General features: G+C 46.6%; 1 pseudogene across 1 annotated transcript in view; it reads left to right on the top strand.

Moving 5' to 3' along the window:
- Positions 1–18,687, top strand: part of LOC308464781 (PITH domain-containing protein 1 pseudogene) — a 43,523-nt pseudogene extending 24,836 nt beyond the window's left edge. Inside the window, exon 2 of the transcript in view lies at positions 17,863–18,687. The product of the transcript in view is annotated as a PITH domain-containing protein 1 pseudogene (transcript). The remainder of the gene's footprint in view (positions 1–17,862) is intronic.
- The last annotated feature ends 3,755 nt before the right edge of the window (positions 18,688–22,442 follow it).

The following is a 22,442-nucleotide window of genomic DNA, read 5'->3' on the forward strand; positions in this document are numbered from 1 at the left end:
GTGTGCCCCCCCGTGCCCCCAGTGCAGCCCAGCGCGGTGGTCCTCTCTGCAAGCATTGATTCCTCTGACACCGTGAGAGGAGCACTAAGCCAGGCTGCGCTGGGGGCTCCTGTAGGAGGGGGCTGCTCTGCTCCCCCTCAAAAATCCATGCCCCTCTGGCACCCCCCACACTGCACCCCTGTTGGGAATTGCAAGTGGGGAGCAGGCTATTGCACTTGCTGGTGGGCTTCTAGTGAGCATCTGATTGGCAGAATGTTGGACTACATAGGCCTTTGGCTTGATTTGGTGGAGCTCTTCTTAATTTTGCAAACCCAAAGTTTTGGTACGCAGTTGAATCCTTCCAGCAAAATACTGGCCGTCTGGAGGCAGCAGGGGTTGAGAGGTGCAGCCAGGAAGCAGGTGCTACTGTTTGGGTACCTGCTTGCCCGCCCCTAATGCCTGCGGAAGCAGAATGCGGTTCTACAAAACAGCCAGTTATATGCAAATGTAATCCTTTTTATCTGCCTTATTCAGGTCACAGAACCCTGATTCTATTGGCTCTTCATGAGAGCTCAGTGCACACTGCCCAAACCCCGTGTTTGATATGAAGCTGTTAGAACAAACAGAATCGATGGATGGTGCACCCTCTACACGTCCATTGACAAACGGCTGGGGAATATCAGAACACTGAGAAAATCACCATAGAATCATAGAGTTGGAAGAGACCACAAGGGCCATCGAGTCTAACCCCCTGCCAAGCAGTCCAACCACCGTCCACAATGTTATTGTGTGTTGTTTCCAACTCTCCGGCTCATTGGGTTTTCCTTTGTTAGGGAAGGCGAGAAATCATACAGGGGTAGAAAGAAAGGCGGCGGGGGAGGGGGGAGAACCTAAAGTAAACCACAATCTGGTTCCAAGCCAACAATATTAACTAAGTTCTTTTAGTGCTTTTGAAGTTAGCAGGGGGTATCCCAGCTTGCGGAGCAAAGAAAGAACTATACTTTAAGTGATTCCTTTTCATCCCTTTAGCTTAATGAAAGATTAATAGCCTTGTTATTTTTGTTCCTGCTTTATTTTCTTTATATTTCTCTCTCTCTAAAGGGGGGGCTTTTAAGCACTTGTTGAAACAAAAACATTGCTTGCAGTGATTTTATGGGTCACCAGCATCTAATTCTTATGCCATAACATATTGTTAAGAACGGTGCTCTAATGGTGATGAGTCTCTTGATCATTAGCTGCAACAAGGCGTTTGGGCCAGCGGATCATCTCAGACCATCTGTATGGTCAGCTTGCACCTGCCGGCAATAGCAGGGGGTGATGAACTTCAGGCCAGGGGGGCAAAGGTAGCCCCAGTCCTCTCTATTTGATCCTTGAGCTCTGATAATGGCTCTTGCTCGAAATGATGGAGAGATGTTTGTGTATGCATAGAAACCTCTGCATGTGTGTGGCTGGAATATTGACTTCCTGAAAAATGACCAAGGCTCACGTCCCTTGCTCTTGTTGTCTCTCTTCCCACCCACTACTGGCAAGTGCCCCCCCCCCCATTTTGTCCACGAGGAAATGTGGCCCTTGAGTTATGAAAGGTTGGCCACCCATGCCACACCTGCAGCAGGGATCACCAACCGTTTTTGGCCCACAGTGCACACTCTGATGTTTAAGAGAGTGTTGGGGTTGCCAGTCTGTCATGGGAGGGCTTGGCATAATACCACAAAATTAGAGGAAGTTCCATTGTGGTGAAGGTTTTCCAATAACGGTATTTCTGTACGAGGAAAGCCTTAACCTGTTGGATTTCTAGAAAATCAGCGGGGAAAGTGCATTAAAGGGGATACAAGCACACACCAAGTATTCTTATTGCCTGGTGTCCAAACAACTCACTTATCAAAAGCAGCTCTGACTCAACTCCTTGGCGAAAAACACTGACCGGAAAGAGCAGCCAAGCTTGCTCATTGCACAGAAATTGCTTAGAAGGGCAGGCCCTCCAAGTGTCTCTATTTTCCAGGGACTGTCCTGGATTTACAGAAGCTCTCTCTGTTTCTGATTTGATCCCAGAATGTCCCGCTTTTCCTTAGGACATCTCTATATTCATTGGAGAGATGTTGGACTTATGCGACCCCCAAACCAAGGAGATTATTACTATACAACCTTTAGAAGACATCTGAAGGCAGCCCTGTATAGGGAAGTTTTTTAATGTTTAATGTTTTATTATTTTTTTTATATGTTGGAAGCTACCCAGAATGACTGGGGCAATCCAGTCAGATGGGCAGGGTATAAATAATAAAGTTTTCTCTTTTTTTCAATGGAATAGGACATTTTCAGATCTGATCTGGAATGCCCTGCTTTTCCTTAAAGGTAAAGGGACTCCTGACCATTAGGTCCAGTCACGGACGACTCTGGGGTTGCGGCGCTCATCTTGCTTTACTGGCCAAGGGAGCTGGCCGGTGTACAGCTTCCGGGTCATGTGGCCAGCACGACTAAGCCGCTTCTGGCGAACCAGAGCAGCGCATGGAAATGCTGTTTACCTTCCCGCTGGAGCCATACCTATTTATCTACTTGCACTTTGACTTGCTTTCGAACTGCTAGGTTGGCAGGAGCAGGGACCGAGCAACGGAAGCTCACCCCATTGTGGGGATTCGAACCGCTGACCTTCTGATCAGCAAGCCGTAGGCTCTGTAGTTTAACCCACAGCGCCCCCCGCGTCCACTGCTTTTACTTAGGACATCCCTATTTTTAATGGTGAAATGTTTTGGGGTATGGAAGGGCACCTACACATAGTGCTTCATAACTTTCTTTCCAGGAGGGCTAGATACTTCTACAAAGGCTCAGAGTCCAGGACTCCTGCCCACAGGCAGCAGTGAAGGGCATAGGTGGGCCAGGGAGAGTCTCAAGGCTCAGACAGAGCAGCTTAGAGGGCCACAGATCAGCCCCAGGTCTTAGGTTTCCCATCCTGCCCTAGACTAAGTGAGGGATGTGGGACAAGCACCTGATAAGTTTTGCTGCTACATTTTTGCGAAGGGCCTCAGCGCTTGTCAGTGATAAATGTGTCAGAGTGCTTCTCATCAATTCATACCATGGTCCTGTAAGACTCATTCACATTATTATACCCATATAGCAGATGCGAGCTGAGGCCAGGCCAGGCTATGACATCTATGCTCTACCTCCATTGGCAGAGGCAGCTTGCACCTGAACAGCGGTGTAGGAAGTGGGGTGCAGTGGGTGTGGACCAACCCGGGTGTCATCACTGAGGGGGTGACAAGATGGCAAAAATATGTGTCACAAGCTGGTTTTCTCTGGGATTCCCCTCCCTCCTTCTGCACCTGCAGGGCAAAGAGGCAAGGCGGAGGTTCTGGTGAGTCTGGTTCTGCGCTGAGGGGACGCAGCGTCCCCCTTGGGCTCAAGGAAGTCCCCTCAGGAGCCCAGCGCAAGGCTGCTCCTGCCTGCCTTCATTCGCCCTCCCGCCCTCAGTCCCTTTCCCCTCCCTCCCCACTCATCGCCATGGAGCACGAGAGGGAAGCGGCAAACACTCGGAGCGCCATCTTCCATCCCTGCCTACATTCGCCTTGCAGCTGTGGCGGCTCCTGCCCGGGGGAAGGCGCGCCAGCAGACCCCTCTCTCGCCCTGGCGGCTTAGTGAGGGAAAGGTGAGGTGGACTTGGCGAGCAAGGCCGTGGCCTTGTGCATGCGCCCACACAGCCCTGCTCAAGCACAGAGGACAAAATTAGGAAAAAAGGTTTTAAGTACTTATGCTCACTGGTTTTAAGTACTTAAGCTCAATTATGAATAATTGGGTGCACTCTTCCCACCTTGGATCAAATCTATGCTTCCAGGTGTCATAAGAAAGCTGCAGAGATAGCGCAGGATAGTGCGCACCCTGGAAATGATTTCTTTCAGTTTCTTCTTCTGGAAGAAGGTACAGGGTTATAAAGGCTAGGACTAGCCGCCTGAGAAACAGTTTCTACCCAAATGTGATTTTGGTTTTAAACGCATTGTAAGGAGTCTGTATGGGAGTACATTGTATTTAAAAATGAGGTATCAGAGTTTTTAGGGGGCTAACCAGGTTGGGATAGCTGGGATAGCAGGCTTGTTGGGTTTTGAATGTCTTATGTAGATTTTTCAGTTTCGTTGTTCTGTATGGGACAATGACAATAAAGATTATCGTATCACAATGAGAAGTAAATAAACCAGAAAATAACACTTGCAGCTGTAAGTATGTTATTTTTCCTTCTTTTAATAATTTCAGTGTTTGGGGGGGGGGGTGACAAGAAATTTTCTGCACCAGGTACCACCTGACCTTGCTACGCCACTGCACCTGATCATGGAGCCCAAGAAAATCTCTCACTGCCTCCATTTCTTCCCCTTCTATTTGCCAGGAGGTGATGGGACCAGTGGCCATGATCTTCATTTTTTTGATGTTGAGCTTCAGACCATATTTTGCACTCTCATCTTTCACCCTCATTAAAAGGTTCTTTAATTCCTCCTCACTTTCTGCCATCAAGGTTGTGTCATCTGCATATCTGAGGTTGTTGATATTTCTTCTGGCGATCTTAATTCTGGCTTGGGATTCATCCAGTCCAGCCTTTCGCATGATGAATTCTGCATATAAGTTAAATAACCAGGGAGACAATATGCAGCCTTGCCGTACTCCTTTCCCAATTTTGAACCAATCAGTTGTTCCATATCCAGTTCTAACTGTAGCTTCTTGTCCCACATAGTTCTAACCATAGTTCTGGTTTATACAGCACCACAAACCGAAGTCACAGCTCTGTTGCAAACTGAAGGCTGCACCCAAAGCTATTGGTCTGCTAGCTTAAGGGCCTTTGCACTGACAGATGTCTGTTTCTCAGTGTTGCACAGGAGAGGAATCTAATGCAATAGGTCCCACTGGCAGAGCTGTTGCGCTAAGAGTTTATGCTACTGGAAATGTTGTGAAACTACATTTTATTTTCCTGTTCTTTACAAATTCTTCATAAAAATATAAGTTGTTTGCTTTTGGAACCTCTTGTGTAATAATAACTTCTTGCACAATGCAATCGGGCAGTGGGATTAGTTCAGTGCTGACTCCCTTTAACTCAGCATTACATTGGATACAGTCCTCAAAGGGTCCACATCTCATTTCCACTGTTCAGTTCAGAAAGTTTAACCATGGCTGGATGCAATACCTGATTTGGGCTAACTGCTATATGACCGTCTGTCAAATCAGTACCAGAAACCATAATTTGAAGGGGCTTTTCAGAGCATGGTTTGGGGGCGAGGAGGAGTTTGATGTAACTGAGTGGAAAAATCATAGTTACAGCTATTGCTCTGCATTTGGAATCTGCAACAACATCGAGAGTAGAATGTAGAATGAACAATAATAATAATAATTTATTATTTATACCCCGCCCATCTGGCTGGGCTTCCCCAGCCACTGAATGAATTGTTGAGTTCCAAGATTTGATCATAGTTTGAGTTCCTAGTTTGAGCTGTTGTGGAACAAACTAGAAGTGGAAACTTCTAATCTCCTCCCCTCATGTGGGAAGAAGAAGAGGAAGTGGTCGACTGAGGTTTACCACTGCACATTCTCATAATGACAAGCCATGGTTTGTTGGTTTACATCTGAATTCAGCTACTAGTTCAGCCTGTTGCTTAGAGATACAGCCAGTCTGATGGGCAGCAGTTCTTTCTTTCTTTCTTTCTTTCTTTCTTTCTTTCTTTCTTTCTCCCCTCCCCTCACTTTAAGTTGTCTTCACATTTTTGGCTGAAAGGCTGGTCCCAGAGTACAAAATAAAATGCATCACTTCTCTTGATAACTAGGCTGTTTCAAATCAGAAATCAGAGGTTGTGTAATACGGCAGAAATTAAAACAGAATTTTTCTGCCATTATACCAAACAGCCTGCTTAATAAGTGGGTAATGAAAAAGAATAATTTATCACAGCTTGTGAATTTTGACAGTTCTAAAAAGACGTCCTTAAGAGTTTCCCCAAAGGGAGAAGAACCACGTTTCTTCCTCAACACACTGGCGTTAAATGTAATTTCTCTGTCTGTAGAATTTTGCTCTTGCTTGGTAGACGGCAGCTCCGTTTCTTTTCTCCCCCCTCTTCCATCCTACATCATAACCTATTTTAGGCAATTATCATCCACAAGTAATAAATCATCTTCATTCACTTCTCATGGGGTGTGAATAGATGTGAGAGAGAATTCCGGAGCCTTAATTTATATCAATGTTTGCATTACCATTAAATGAATTAAATGGGTTCTACAAATGTTTTCCCATAGATTTGCAATAAATGGAGAGGCTCCTTAAATACAGTTATCATTCTAATTGTCCACTTCTGCACACAATTTCTAAATGGCATGACAGAACAGAGGAAAAAGGAAGCCAAAGTGTGGGGACATAGATCTCAGGTGGAACACAAGTCAAGCAGCACAGTGGACATCCATATTTTTTTAGGGATGGAAGAAACCAACCTCATATCCATATAGCAAGCCAGAAAGTAGGCACTACAACAGGTGTAGGTAACCACTGGCCTGGGGGGCCTGATAAAGTGTCCCCCCCCACACACATTTTTTCTGCCTCCTCCAAAGACAAATGGCAGTAGGGAATGGTGAAACTGTCAATTTGTGCTGCTCTCCGTTTCTCATTTTCCCCCAAAGTGTCCATGTTTTCCCCTCTCTTAACTCCAGAACTTGCAGGTGAATGAAGTGGGTGACATTGCCTTGTCAGCTTCCTTCTCCTTAGTCTCAGTGCTGCCCTTATAGAACTCAAAACTCATTCCCTGGGGCATTGTGTCTTACTGCAAGGGTAGATACGTTCTGTTGAAAATGGGAGATGTACCAAGGGAAAGCACATTTACAGCACGAGTTTTCTTTTTTAAAAAATAAAAATAAAATCTACTGCTTTTATTATTTTTTTAAAAAACTATTTTCAAAATGAAAACATTATTTTTATATCTCAAAGTAGGGGAGCAGTGGGAAGTTGCTTTGCTCAGCATCTGCGCTTTAAAAACCACCACTGGATGTTCCATACACACAAATATATATCCATCAGGGGTGTGTGTGTTTTAAAAAAACTGCATTTGACATCTTAAGCTAAGTTGTTCCTCGAGCCAAAAGCCAGCAGAATGAAGGCTGTTCTGAATCTCTCCTTCTGTGTGGGTAATACATGTTATGCATATAATTAGGGGGAGGAATATATATATATATAAATAAATATATTTGTGAAACTAACATATAGAAATGCATTATATTAGAAGGTGGTTGCAAAAATTTGTACCTTACTCAAAACAGGAGAAACTCGCCCACAAAAAACGCAGAAGAGTTTTCGTGAGGATTAAAATCATCATCATCATCATCATCACCCCAAATTGCTGCAAAAATGCGGAGACTGGAAAAATGAGAAACTTAGAGAACTAACACAGACCCTCCAACTGCCCCTATTTTCCAGGGACGTCCCTGATCACAGTTTCTGATTTGATCCCGAAATGTCCCACTTTTCCTTAGCATGTTCTTATTTTCATTGGATAAATGTTGGAGGATATGCAATTATCCAATCCCTGAGCCATCTGAAGGCAATCTTGTATAGGTAAGTTTTAAAAAATGCTTAATGCTTAATTATGTTTTATATATGTTGGAAGCTGCCCAGAGTGGCTGGGGCAACCCAGTGAGATGTGTGGGGTATAAATAGTAAAATTATCATTATGGAATGGGACATCCCTATTTTCATCAGAGAAATGTTGGAGGGTATGCTGGCATGAATAGATCCTTCCCTACATGGCCCCAAACCTTGCTCAGTTTGTGTGCCTCCACCCCACCCCCCGCCCATCAAAGCAGATATGGTTGGTCTCCCTTGAGTGATACTCCCTATGGGGATGGGAAGCTATGGTAACCTCCATCCTTCTGCTATTGTCAGCAGGTCAAAGCACTGAATATCAATAGGCTAATTCCTCCACCACCAACCCCATTTCTGGACTGGAACACTTAACTTCTCTTGAAAACGTCATTCACCTTTGGTCTCCTTACTGCACTACACTTCAAAGCCTCCTCTTCTTGTGGAAAATGACTTGTGGAAACTGGAAAGCGTGGCTATCGTTGCACAATTTAATTGTTAAATACATACTGGGTCACATACACACACAGAGTTGCTGTTCTTTGTTTCTGCTGATGACAGCAGGACCGGCAACAGAGACAAAAGTCAGATCAGATTGCAGGTGGGTCACTGTGTTCCTTCCACACCTCTGATCCTGCGTTAGGAGGGAACCTGGGTTTTGTCAGAGCAAGCCTGCCAAACCAGTTCCTTTGTCTGTAATGGCTTGGGCTGGCTAGTTAAACACCAGCCTTAGCACTACCAAAGAAGATCCTCTGTGCCATGCGGCAAATGGGTGAGCCACCCCACTCCTCACTGAGCGAGACAACAATCAGAGTTGCAGACCCTCCAGGTATCCCTATTTTCCAGGGACGTCCCTGATTTAGAGAAACTGTCCCAGTTTCTGATTTGATCCCAGAACGTCCCACTTTTCTTTAGGATGTCCCTGTTTTCGTTGGAGAAATGTTGAAGGGTATGGAGTTGCTTGTGAGAGAGCTGGAAGCAGGCTGGAGGAAGACAGTACAGGGACATGCCTTGCTCTGTGCTGGGTTCAAAGCTGTGACTAACAGAGAAGCAACAACAACAACAATCTTTATTACGGTCCAGAGACCCAACAAATCGTTACAAAGCAATACACTATTCATACAGCCTACCTCCAGGTTAAACAAGCATTTTGTTCAGAATATAGGGATCATTGGTTCTTGCAACCACCGATAAGAACTTTGCCACTGCTAATGTTCTAGCATTTGTCCGGTCTTCCAACAGGAACCTGACATAGTGAGCCTAAACAGAGAAGCATAAGAGCCAACTCCTAGCGGCCAAGGGGTCTTCAGACTCCCCCAATAAAATATTTGAGGGGGCTGGGTGCCCCCAAGTAGAAGGGCAGTGCCTTTCAAATGGTGTGTGCGCACCACATTATGTGGGGTGGGGGGGGTTACCTGCCCCCCCAATATTTTATTCAAGTTGGCACCCCTGCAGAGAAGCAATATTTGTTGGAGTGTAAATGCTGTGAGCCTCTCCAGTCTATGCTCAGATTGAACATACCGTATGTGTAAAGAAAACTAACTACAGTGGACCCTCGGGTTGCGAACATGAAAGGAACGCAATCCGCAGCGGCATGTCTGCACATGCGCGGGTTGCGATTCACCGCTTCTTCACATGCGTGTGACGTCATTTTGTGCGTCTGCGTATGCGCGAGCAGCGAAACCCAGAAGTAACCCTTTCCGGTACTTCCAGGTCGCCGTGGGACGCAACCTGAAAAAACGTAACATGAAGCAAATGTAACAAGAGGTATGACTGTACAGTGGACCCTTGGGTTACGTACCTCTCTGGATACGTGACTTTCAGGTTACGAACGTGGCAAACCTAGAAGTATTCTTCCAGGTTTTCCGCACGCACATGCGCAGAAGTGCTCTGCGCAGAAGCGGCGCCTCTACTTATGGATTTTTCAGGGTAAGAACGGACCCCCGGAATGAGTTAAATTTGTATCCAGAGGGTCCACTGCATCTTAAAGACACCAAAGTCTACCCTGACCCAGTGGGGGAGGAAGAGGAGTGTGGGGGGAGTGCACTGCCCCCAGAAGCGTGATCCCGGGCAGTTGCCATCGTGGCTGCCCCCCACCCATGCTGGGCATTAGGCCCCCGCAGGCAGCATGCCACGCCCCTGCGGGCAGCACGACACACCATGCCCCCAGGACGCCAGCCATGCTCCTGTGGGTAGTGCGCCACACCCTCAGGACGCGCACCAGCCCCGCCCCCGCCTGCTCTCCGCCCCCCCCATGCCGGAGCATGAAGCTCCGCCACTGCCCTGACCTTCCTGCAAGGAAACTGAACCCTGGGCAAGTGCTTGAAGCCCCTGGCGTCTCTCACCACTCGGAGACTAGGGTGGCACATTCATACACATTTATAGCAATATGATGGTGGCCTCAGACTTTGGGCGTCTGATTGCTAAGACACACAAAGCTTTGCTTTCTGAAAGAAGGAGGCTGTATGCAGTCTGACATCTCATCCTGCAGTTTGTTTTTCCTTTGGGGAGGGGCACCTAGCACTTGAATTCACACAGCGCATAGTTAACCCCCCCCCACTTGCGAATCCCAGCAACTGGCTTTCTGATTCTCTGACAGTGAAGAGAGAACAGAGACATCATGTCTAGTAGCCACTGATATCCTTCTCCTCCATGAATTTTTCTAATCCTCTTTTAAAGCCATCAAAGTTGGTGGCCATCGCTACCTCTTTGGGAATGAACACCGCTGTGAAACTAGGCACTGTGTGACGAAGGGCTTCCCTCTGTCAGTCCTGATTGTTCCAAAACTCAGCAGAATTCCCAGCTACGAAGGACTTGGATTTCAGTGCTGTTGCTGTCTTGATGCTTCCACTGCAAAATAAACGATACAAGCTAGGAAAACACATGGTTTTGTTTGGTTTTGCAAATTTTACCTAAGCAACATATGCAGCCTGCATAATAAGCATCATTAAGAGCACCCTGGGTTCTTGGTCTGTTTGGGCGTCTCCAACCCCCTTTATCGCTGCAGCATTTCAACGTGATAAACGTATGCTTCAATTTCTCACTGTGGATTCAGTCACTGGCTTGTTGCTGTTTCTCTAATGAAATTTGCCTTGCACTTACCAGAACGACGCTTGTACACCTTGTCATGCTAGTAAATCTGCTGGAATTGCTTCCTCAGGCTTGCTGGGAAGCTGCGTATTAGGATAGCAAGGGCTATAGACTGCAACACCCCATCTGCACTGTTGATTTACAGCAGCATCATACCACATTAAAGAGTCATGGCTTCTTCCCATGGTATAATAGCACTTTCAAAATATGGTCTGGATGTGACCAAACTCTCCATCATCTCTAGATACACACACACACACCTTATCTCTCTGCTCTTATATCTCAGCATATTTATTACTTGTATGCCCAACACCATGGTTCCTTCCCCAATTTTACCTTCACAACAACCCAGAAAGGTACTAATTGAGGCAGACACAGATGACCTGTCCTAAGTGCTTGCAGGGTTTGGGCTTGGTCCAAATCCATTGCACACCCCTTACACAAATCTGTTGGAATTTTCATGGATGCAAGAGAGGATATATTGTTTGATTATATCTTTTCCGACTTGTGTTAACAAGTTCTACAATTTAGCAGAGTAACATTCCCCTTTTTAAACCTGCACAATGGATGTGTTTGCTCAGGCTCGCTAAAGCCTCTAAAATAAGTTTCCTTGGTAATTTCCCCTTTAGGTAAAGGTAAAGGGACCCCTGACCATTAGGTCCAGTCGTGACCGACTCTGGGGTTGCGGCACGCATCTCGCTTTATTGGCCAAGGGAGCCGGCGTACAGCTTCCGGGTCATGTGGCCAGCATGACTAAGCCGCTTCTGGCGAACAAGAGCAACGCACGGAAACGCCGTTTACCTTCCCGCCAAATATTTATCTATTTGCACTTTGATGTGCTTTCGAACTGCTAGGTTGGCAGGAGCAGGGACCGAGAAATGGGAGCTCAACCCGTCGCGGAGATTCGAACCGCTGACCTTCTGATCAGCAAGTCCTAGGCTCTGTGGTTTAACCCACAGCCCCTCATAAAAAGATAGACATGACATAGTCTTCTATAAAAGTATAAAAAGAGTTTACTTACACATTCTGTTCACAGATGGATCCCAGAAGGCAGACTTAAGTTACAAAAGTAATATACACCGGGAAACTTCCCATAAGAAGATAGCTCCTTTGTCCTCTCTCTTAGCATCTTAGGCTAAGCAGATGTTGCTTCTTTGACGAATGTAGTCAGAGAGAGAGATGGCGGCCCCCGTTGAGGTATTTTGTTACCTGCACAGGTGAGGCCATGCCCACCTCAGGTCACATGTAGAGGAAGTCTGTCCCAGCCTAGGAGGAAACAGAAAGTTCCTACTGGCTGGTCCAGACGTCCCCTTTTTATGTCCACTCTAGGGATGTTGTACTTGACTGCTCTGTGTTTCACATCCCACAAAATCAAACCTCTCTGTGCTCACTCCTATGACAAATATTAATCTTCATTCTTATCTTTGTTGTTCAACTGACTCTTCATGCTGGTCTTCACGGGTCATTTGCGTCAAAAGGATGCTAATACAGTGTGTGTAGGGGGAAAGGATGAAACCGCAAGGGCTTCACATCCTGTCTCCCCACTTCCAAAATTCTTTGCAGTGTTGCTTTTAAATTCTTTCCGTAGCCAAGGCTCAGATGCCCTTCTTTTCCAGAACCCCCAACTGCGTGCAAATAATTATTTTCACCCTGCTGGAGCTTTGATAAGGTTCTTAAGAGCTGCCTTTTGCTCAGCCACTTCAGCCTTTGTTCCCCACTGCAGTTGTTGTTTTCTTCCTTCCCAAAAAACCAGGAGAAGAACGGTCAGGGAAAACTCAGTGGTTATGTGTGGGGGAAACAGTAACACTCAGAAGAGGCGAAAACAAAGAGCAGAAAATCTGGGTCGAAGAAGTGCACATCTCCGAATGCAAGTAGGCAAGTTTTAAGCCTCTAAAATTAATTTTCAAAGTAGGCAGGAAGATCTGGGGCACAGATTGTTGCCAGGCAGGTGCTGGGTTTACAAAAGGCTATATAAACCCTAACTTGGTCCTTACAGCAGTCAGTAATCTCCTAGCCAAATTAAACATGTATTACATTGATTTTTTAAAAAGATATTTTGGGATCAATTCTGAGATCAGATCTGCAGGGCTGAGCGGCTCAGGAATCCTGTGGATCCCTGTCTCAGTGTGCTGGTTCCAGGCACAGCTGGGCCACACAGACTTAAGCCCCCAACCCCAGCTCAGTCAGAGATCCACTAGCATTAGTTCCCAACCTGGCTCAACCAGGACCCATCAGAACATAATACATAAACTGGACCTGGTGAATCAGGCTCGTCTACTTCAGCATCCTGTCTTTACAATAGACAACCAGATGCATGTAGAAAGTCCACAAGCAGGAGTGAAATGTAACACTTTAGATGGTGGGCATAATGTTCCATTTCCAAATGTTTCCCCACATTGAATAACAAACAACCCAAATTTCCACATAACACTCTCACACAGGGGAGAGAGAAAGTTCTAAGCTAGCCCTCTCCCAGACCCTCAAAGTGTTCCTTTTTTTCCAGGGACAGTCCCAGTTTTACAGAAGCCATCCTGGTTTCTGATTTGATCCCAGAATGTCCCGTTTTTCATTCGGACATCGCTATTTTAATTGGAGAAATGTTGGAGGGTTTGGAGTTATACAACCCCTGAGCCAAGGAGATAAGTAACTATACAACTTTTAGAAGACATCTGAAGGCAATCCTGCATAGGGAAGGTTTTTAATGTTTAATTGTTTTTTCATATATGCTGTGTAAGGGACGCGGGTGGCGCTGTGGGTTAAACCACAGAGCCTAGGACTTGCCGATCAGAAGGTCAGCGGTTCGAATCCCCGCGACGGGGTGAGCTCCCGTTGCTTGGTCCCAGCTCCTGCCAACCTAGCAGTTCGAAAGCATGTCGAAGTGCAAGTAGATAAATAGGTACCGCTCTGGCAGGAAGGTAAACGGCGTTTCCATGCGCTGCTCTGGTTCATCAGAAGCGGTTTAGTCATGCTGGCCACATGACCCACAAGCTGTTGGTGGACAAATACTGGCTCCTTCAGCCAGTAAAGCGAGATGAGCACCGCAACCCCAGAGTCAGCCATGACTGGACCTAATGGTCAGGGGTCCCTTTACCTTTACCTTTACCCCGAGTGTAGTAGTAGTAGTAGTAGTAGTAGTAGTAGTAGTAGTAATGGGAAAGGATGTCCCTATTTTCATCAGAGAAGTGTTGGAGAGTATGCATTTTGTGTGGGGTTTCTAAATGTAGGGGAACATTCAGAATCGTGGCCATCCACCTGCAAGCAGAAATGGGATAACCCCTTCTACTGCTTCAACCTGGTGCTGAAGCCTACAATACAAGGAGAGTCATAGCAGTTGACTTTTTTGAGAAGCTCCAAATCCTGCTGGTGGACCACTGGCAAATTGCCTGACTCCAATTTTCCCCTCCTATTCAATGTGCCTTACAGTGCCAGATTGTAGACAGGGCCACTCTGTGTGATGATATGGCCTTGGAATTCAGCAACAATCCAGGCAAAGAGTTGGAGGTTGCAGAGGCATCAGCTAAGGAGTTGAACCAGGTTCAAGACAAAATAAAAAAAATCCTTCCAGTAGCACCTTTAAGACCAACTAAGTTAGTTCTTGGTATGAGCTTTCGTGTGCAAGCACACTTCTTCAGATAAGAAGATATCTGAAGAAGTGTGCTTGCACACGAAAGCTCATACCAAGAACTAACTTAGTTGGTCTTAAAGGTGCTACTGGAAGGATTTTTTTTATTTTGATTATGGCAGACCAACACGGCTACCTATCTGTAACAGGTTCAAGACAGTGAGCCTGCTGCTATAAGTCAGGAGGTCTCTTGACCTGCAGATGAGAGACAGCCCACAGACCAATTCCCTGTAGAAACAGGACCTATAGAGGCAGAGCCAAGACCTTCATAGGCACCTTCTCCTGAGCTAGAGGAACCCAATGCCTCCTGCAGTACCTCACTGGTCCAGCAGTATAGCGAATGCATCAAGCTTCCTGCCCTACAGCCTATCGTGCTTGGATTGGAGGCCACAGCAAGTTTCAGGACCACAGACAGCTCTGAGTGAGAAACGTGCTCTGGTGGCTTGAAAGCAAACCAAGCCTTTCTAAGCATCTGCTCCAAGGCTATTTCTCACTGGCTCCTTTCCCTTGTGGATAACTCTAGATTCTGGGAATGGCTTTGATGTTGTTGAGCTTCTTTCATAATGAGGCGGTATATAAATTTTATGAAGTAAAAAATAAATAAATAGAGTCTCAGAATTGTAGAGTTGGAAGGGACCACAAGGGTCATCTAGCCCAGGCACGTCCAACCCCCAAGAGACTGTGATTTACTCCCAGTATAAAAAAACTGGCAGTGATCTACCCATTGGAGGGAGGAGAAGCGTGCGTGGGGTGGATGGATTGCCCAGAGTTCTTGAGCCCAGAGTTCTTCAGCTTTTATTTCTTAACTTTCGGTAAACTTTATTTAATTCCATAATCAATAAGGGTCCCGCGATCTACCAGGATCAACCGGGGATCTACTGGAACATCGCGATCTACTGGTTGGACATTTCTAGTCCAAACCCCTGCAATGCGTGAATAACTTTAAATACAGTGGTACCTCAGGTTACAGATGCTTCAGGTTACAGACGCTTCAGGTTACAGACTCCACTAACCCAGAAATAGTACCTCGGGTGAAGAAGAAGAAGAAGAAGAGGAGGAGGAGGAGGAGTTTGGATTTGATATCCCGCCTTTCACTCCCTTTAAGGAGTCTCAAAGCGGCTAACATTCTCCTTTCCCTTCCTCCCCCACAACAAACATTCTGTGAGGTGAGTGAGGCTGAGAGACTTCAGAGAAGTGTGACTAGCCCAAGGTCACCCAGCAGCTGCATGTGGAGGAGCGGGGAAGCGAACCCAGTTCCCCAGATTACGAGACTATCACTCTTAACCACTACACCAACTGAATTTTGCTTCAGGATGAGAACAGAAATTGCGCAGCAGCAGCAGCAGGAGGAGGCCCCATTAGCTAAAGTGGTACCTCAGGTTAAGAACAGTTTCAGGTTAAGACCGGACCTCCAGAACGAATTAAGTTCTTAACCTGAGGTACCACTGTAACTTAAAGAGTTATGTTTAAATAACTTAAAGGGTCAGCCCTCTGGCCTGAAAGCTGTCACTCCTCCAACTGTAGCTCAGTGGTAAGAGTGGTAAGAGCACACTGGCAGCCAGTGTGGTGTAGTGGTTAAGAGTGTTGGACTCGTAATCTGGTGAACCAGGTTTGATTCCCCACTCCTCCACATGCAGCTGCTGGGTGACCTTGGGCTAGTCACACTTCTTTGAAGTCTCTCAGCCCCACTCACCTCACAGAGTATTTGTTGTGGGGGAGGAAAGGAAAGGAGAATGTTAGCCGCTTTGAGACTCCTTCTGGTAGTGATAAAGCGGGATATCAAATCTTCTTATTCTTCTTCTTTGCATGAAGAAGAAAAAAATCCCAGGTTCAATCTGCTGAATCTCCATTCAGGGCTGGCAGAGACTCCATGTCTGAAACCCTGGAGAGCTGTTGCCAGTCAATGACCTGGTGGCTAGATGGACCAATTTTTCTCTGCTCACGGGGGGAACTGGTGTCTCCACAACGGAGCGAGACTTCTTAAGGTGCTGGCTCAAGCTGGTGGGGAGGGAAAGCATTTGGCTTCTGCTTCAGGTATCAAATGCCCTTGGCTGGCACTGGTTGCAGGCAAAATCTAATGAGAAGTTGCAACCATCTGCCTGACCTGCTGCCCTTACTAAGCCTCTGAACAAGCTTCTTGCCAACTGCCTTGAATACGTGTGTTGTTATCCCATACTGAAAGTTTAAATAACTTCCAAGATACTTAATGATCCCGGGTATCCACCTTTATCCCCAACTCAAATGGTAATCAAGGCAGGTGTCCCCATTGACTCCAGTGGCGCAATTAGGTGTTTTTAAACTCTGGACCCAATGTGGAAGCAGACTCAATGTGAGGCCCTGGATTTCTGTCATGACAGCACTGTTCCACCCCAAGCATCCACGCCTAGTTATGCTACTCTCATCATGAATGCAGATACACTGGGGAGTTTGTGAAGACTAGAAGATGACTCATTCTGCCCTTGAAAACAAATTTGGGGAGAGGATATAATGTATACATTAATTCCATCAGAGGACCCTGGGTTCCCTGGCTCCACCTTTTCATGCCAGTTGGAGACCTATTATCGCTAAACCTTTCTTCTGATTTCTGAATCTGCTACAGGCGCTGTTGGAATTACAGCCGCAATAACGGGCAGCAGGGTGGGGGTAGCTGGGAGTGGTGGGGCCAGGCATGTGATTTGAATTAATGCTTTTAGACAAATCTCCATTCCGTTTCTAATTCCAATGCTAATTGCATTTGTGGATCAAAGCCCGCTCGTCAAAAGTTTCTGCTTCAAAACTGTACGCGAAAAGATTTGACTTTTATTTTGCGGGGAGCGTGCTTTGCAACGGAGACCAAAGACAGTTCCAAAAATCAAATAAAGGGATGGCCACTCCGGGACCAACCTCTCTCTGTGTTTTAACTTCCTTTCATCTGAATTTCATGGCTCTGATAACGCCAGAGAATAAGGAAGGTCTTAATGGGATGCTTAGCCACAGGTGCCTCCCCCGCCTCAAATTGCTCATTTTTGTATTGCCGATTCTCTCTTGCAACACTCATGCGCTCTGTGCGCCTTGTGAGCCTATTTTGTGGGTTTACATCCTGCTTTGCCAAAGCAGCTGAGAGGGGAGGAGGAGGAGGAGGAGGAGGAGGAGGAGGAGGAGGAGGAGGAGGAGTGCTCTGAGGACAGAGAAAGTATTGAGAATACCAAGGATACGTACACATCAGCGCTCAAGAAGACTAAATCACCCAAGCAAAGATCAGTTGGCTCAGGAAGCCCTCTTCTTCTAGGAGGACTCATTGTGCAGGCCTGAGGCCTTTACCTGCGCATTGACCGCAAGCACCTGGAGTGCCTGAAAGAGCTGAGGGCATAGCTGTCAAGCATCCCTTATTTGGCGGGACAGTCCCTTATCCCAGCACCATGTCCCGCTACTGTCCCTTATTGATGAGGCTTCATTTGGCTGCTGGCTGGGCTTTCTGCCTTTGGCTCAGAGGGGCTCAGAAGTTGAACATACCTGTGCCTGGAAAATCCCTTATTTTGGCTGCTGATCCCTTATTTTCGAAGGCTGCTGTTTCCTTATTTTCAAATCTGTAAGCTGACAGCTATGGCAGAGGGAAGGCAGTGGGGCTTTCATCTTCCACACCTGGGACCGTGGGGACCGCCAGAAGTTTGTAGAAAGCGATGATGATGAAGAACTTTTGTTTAATATTGCTTTTACCAGCAATGTGAACCTAAAAGGGATAATTGTGATGGGAGAGGATGATGACACACACCCATCAGAAATGAGACTCTTTAAGAACATTCCTCTCATGTCTTTTGGTGATACTGCCAGAGAACCAGATCAGATGTTCAGCCTGAATCGTGATGTTACTGGAGAACTGGAATATCCTACAAAAATTGCTCGCTTCTCAAATGTTTATCATCTGTCCATCCACATCTCCAAGATGTGCTGAGACAACGAAGATCTTTTACATAGGCCTGAGGGGAGAATGGACAGAACCTCATTGAGATGAAGTGACCGTCTGCAACTACAAAGCAGCAGCATACCCAGCTGACCACAAAATTGATCAGATCACACCAGAGACGTACTTCATTTCCTAAGTGGTTTGTGCACCACCAGACTGCCGTGGAGGCTTGGAAGACTGTCAAACACTTGAGGCTATAAGGAGCATTGTAGCGTTCATTCTTTTGTGGCTGTGGGTGTGGCTGCTTTGGTAAAGCAGGGCACCAAATGCTGGCAATTAGGTACCAATAATTATACCATTGCTAAGGACAATCATGGCTTGAGATCTTACAAATACTGAAGGAGTAGGTTTGGGAAATATTGATCTTTGCCTGCCTGTAATGCGGTTGTCTCACCTACGTTGTATCTGTCAGGGCAGAAGTTGTTTTTTTCAGTCAGTGATCTTCCTGTTCAGTTGCTGCTTCTGCTGGCATACATAAATTTGCGAGGCTGGTGGGAGACTTGGTCTGGGAGTGTTGTACCATCTGAGAGTCTGTTCTGCCTCTTGAATGTACTTTATACAAGGGGATTAGTTATTGGTGTTCTAGATGAGCTCTTGTCTAATTTTAAAAGTTAATGTGACTTGTACATGGCAGTACAGTGGTACCTCGGGTTAAGTACTTAATTCGTTCTGGAGGTCCGTTCTTAACCTGAAACTGTTCTTAACCTGAAGCACCACTTTAGCTAATGGGGCCTCCTGCTGCTGCCGTGCCGCCGGAGCACGATTTCTGTTCTCATCCTGAAGCAAAGTTCTTAACCTGAAGCACTATTTCTGGGTTAGCAAAGTCTGTAACCTGAAGCGTATGTAACCTGAAGCGTATGTAACCCAAGGTACCACTGTATTCATTTGATGCACCAAAGTACTGCATGCTTCTCCATGAATATCATCCAGTAAGTTGCTTGCCAAAATGCAACCGCTTCAACAAATGCATCTAAAACCTGAAGAGGAGTGTTTCTCTTTCCTGGGCTTAACTTTCTAACCAATGTGGCTTAATTTTTTCTAATAAACATGGCAAAGAACATGTAAATATGTAAATAAATAAATAGAAGGACTCGTTGTCCAGCCTGGGTAGGTGGAATCAGCCTAGGGCAGGGGTCGGCAAAGTTTTTGTGGCTTGGCCTGGTTCACGGTCCTGCAGGCACTGTGGTGGGCCAGAGTGCGCGTGCACTCACGCATGTGCAAATGCTATTTCTGGTGCTCCTTCCGGCACGGAGGAGGCGTGCACAGCTTCCCATTGGCTGCAGGAACTTCCTGCAGCCAGTGTCGCGAAAGGCGGTCCCTGCTCTGCTCCGCGCCGGTTTAGTGCCGACCAAACAGGCGGTGGGGGTCCCCAAGCGGGTGGCGGGGGTCCATGGGCCAATTAAATGACCCACATGGGCTGCTTGTGGCCCATGGGCCTTAGGTTGCCGACCCCTGGCCTAGGGCCTGAAGGTCCTTCACTGAGAAGACTGCAGTTCAGTGAATCACCACATGGGGAAGTACTACAAAAATCCATATTATCCTCCCAACATTATATTGGACTTGTTTAACCCGCCCCCAGTGTTTCTCTATCTTGACTCCAAAGCCTTGTATGCAGATATAGCTGTATGTCTTCCAAAGGTCAGTGTGTTTAGGAATCATCCTTTGGCATGATGTTGTTGTCAGGAGCTCATCCTACACTAGGGCCGCTGAGCCTTTTTTTGGTTAAATGTTTCGGTTTGCTTGTCCTCACCTCTCGCAGTGGTCCAGGTGTGCCAGAGGCAGATTTGCACAGGTGGCCTAGACAGGCACAAGATTTTGCTGCTGTCATAATACAAGAGCAAGGAAGCACCCTGTGGATCAGCTGCTTTAGGAAGAAAAAAGGTACTTGTAGGAAGCATAATTACTGAACCCAAGTATATAATGGAGTGAGGAAACTAGCAGCAAAGCCTAATCTGATTTACCCAGGGGGGGAAAGCCCCATTGATCTCAACTGGATTTGCTTCCATGCATGCAGCTAACGCAGGGATCAGCAAACTTTTTCAGCAGGGGGCCGGTCCACTGTCCCTCAGACCTTGTGGGGGGCCGGACTATATTTTTTTGGGGGGGGGGGGAATGAACGAATTTCTATGCCCCACAAATAACCCAGAGATGCATTTTAAATAAAAGCACACATTCTACTCATGTAAAAACACACCGATTCCCGGACCGTCCGCGGGCCAGATTGAGAAGGCGATTGGGCCGGATCTGGGCCCCAGGCCTTAGCTTGCCTACGCATGAGCTAAGGGCACCTTCCACACCTGATGTGGCTTGACATGGTTAAACCTGTATAGGCCTGGATGCTCCACTGTGTTACAAAATGCCTTTCTCTTTTTATTTAGCATAAATAGCAGGCAGGCAGCTCAAAGGGGGGGGTTGAACCCTCCAAAACGCCCTAAGAGAATTTAATTTTGGTAGCGAGGAAAAACCCCTGGGCCCTCAGCAAGGAACAATTGGGCTGATTTGGGCTGGAAGTCAAAGGGAAGCCAGAGAGAATGGTGGAACCGAAGTGTGAAAAGCAGGATTAGGTGTCTTTTTAAATAAAAGACTACTAAGATGGGGTTCAAGAAGGAGGTGGCAAAAGCAGGGGGTGAGATTCGGAGGGAGAAAAAGCCAATTAGTGGAGTATGAAATAAATCCCCCTCCCTATTTTTTTGGAAGAAAAAAAGAGTAAAAGCTAATTCTGGAAATAAAAAGCCAGAAGTCAGATTACGGAAAGGCATTTGAGAAGGGAAGAAGGGAACTGGAGCAGAAGGAAGCAGAAAGGGAAAGGATGAAGGCAAAGACACAGAGATGGAAAGAAAGTGGATTTCCTCCCTCCGATTGTCACGCAGTTCCATTGCAAGCAGCCCAGCCTCCCGCTGTCCTCCTCTCAGAGGTGTGCTGCCGCTGAGAGATGCAAAGGCAGCAGCAATCTGCTAACATCCGCAGGCAGTGCCAAAGTGCTTGCTGACTCAGGCAAACGGTGAGATGCGGCAAGCACAGTTGGACACTTCCCAAATCTCTCTCTGATGCTGGCCTGGATTGAGGGGAGGGGGCAAAAGGGGCAGGAGCCCCAGGCGGCAGGTTAAGGGGTTAGTGAACAGCATCCTGCCCTGATGATGCCCCCTTCTTTCTCCCCTTCGTGCCCCCCCCACAAGGAAAGCAACCCTGTTTTTAAAAAGTAAACAACACTGCAGGTGGGATGGGGTGAGGCAGAAAACCAGGCAAAGGCAAGACAATAAGCCTTATCTGCTGCTTTTCTACTTGCAGGGAGATTTCTTTTTTTTCTTTTATTATTATTTTATTATACACCCCGTCTGCAGCTCAAAATAGCATAGCCCATTCTTTTACTTCACCTTGGATGGGTATCCAGATTATCCGAATGAAGTTTTAGCATGCTCAGTGGCCACAAAATGCCATTGGAATGAAAGGGTGTGTGGAAAACAAGAGAGGGGGTTGGAATGGAGCATGGAACAGCTGACTGTAAATTCAGAAATGCAGGGGCCCTTCATGGTTGTCACAGCCCTCCATAGTTTCGTCCCCCAAAGCCACTCCTTTTCTAAGATTATACAATAATCTTGGTAGGAATGTGAGCCTTCTCAGGGGCTGTTCCCAGACATTGGAACTCCCTCCCTGGAGAAGCTCCTTCCTTGTGGCCCTTCCACTGGGCAGGTGAAGACCTCCTTGTTCCATCAGGCTTTTGGGAACTATCTGCTTTTAATGAAACGGCTGGTACCCTGCTGTTTTTTATTGCAATTATATTTATGTTTTTAATAGATCTTTTATATTTGTTTATAGTTTTACTTCTATTAAAGTTTGATTTTTTAAAAAAATGATTCCCCCTCCCCCATGTTTTAAGCTGTAAACTGCCTTGATCCCCTGTAAGGGGAAAAGGTAGGGAATAATAATAATATACCAGTATACCTGAAGGAGCGTCTCCACCCCCATCGTTCTGCCCGGAAGCTGAGGTCCAGCGCCGAGGGCCTTCTGGCGGTCCCCTCATTGCGAGAAGCAAAGCTACAGGGAACTAAGCAGAGGGCCTTCTCGGTAGTGGCGCCCGCCCTGTGGAGCGCCCTCCCATCAGATGTCAAAGAGATAAACAACTACCAGACTTTTAGAAGACATCTGAAGGCAGCCCTGATCAGGGAAGTTTTTAATGTGTGACATTTTAATGTATTTTTAATCTTTGTTGGAAGCCTCCCAGAGTG

Source organism: Podarcis pityusensis, assembly GCF_964106645.2.
Source record: "Podarcis pityusensis genome assembly, chromosome: 16".
In the NCBI taxonomy this organism is placed as follows: Eukaryota; Metazoa; Chordata; class Lepidosauria; order Squamata; family Lacertidae; genus Podarcis; species Podarcis pityusensis.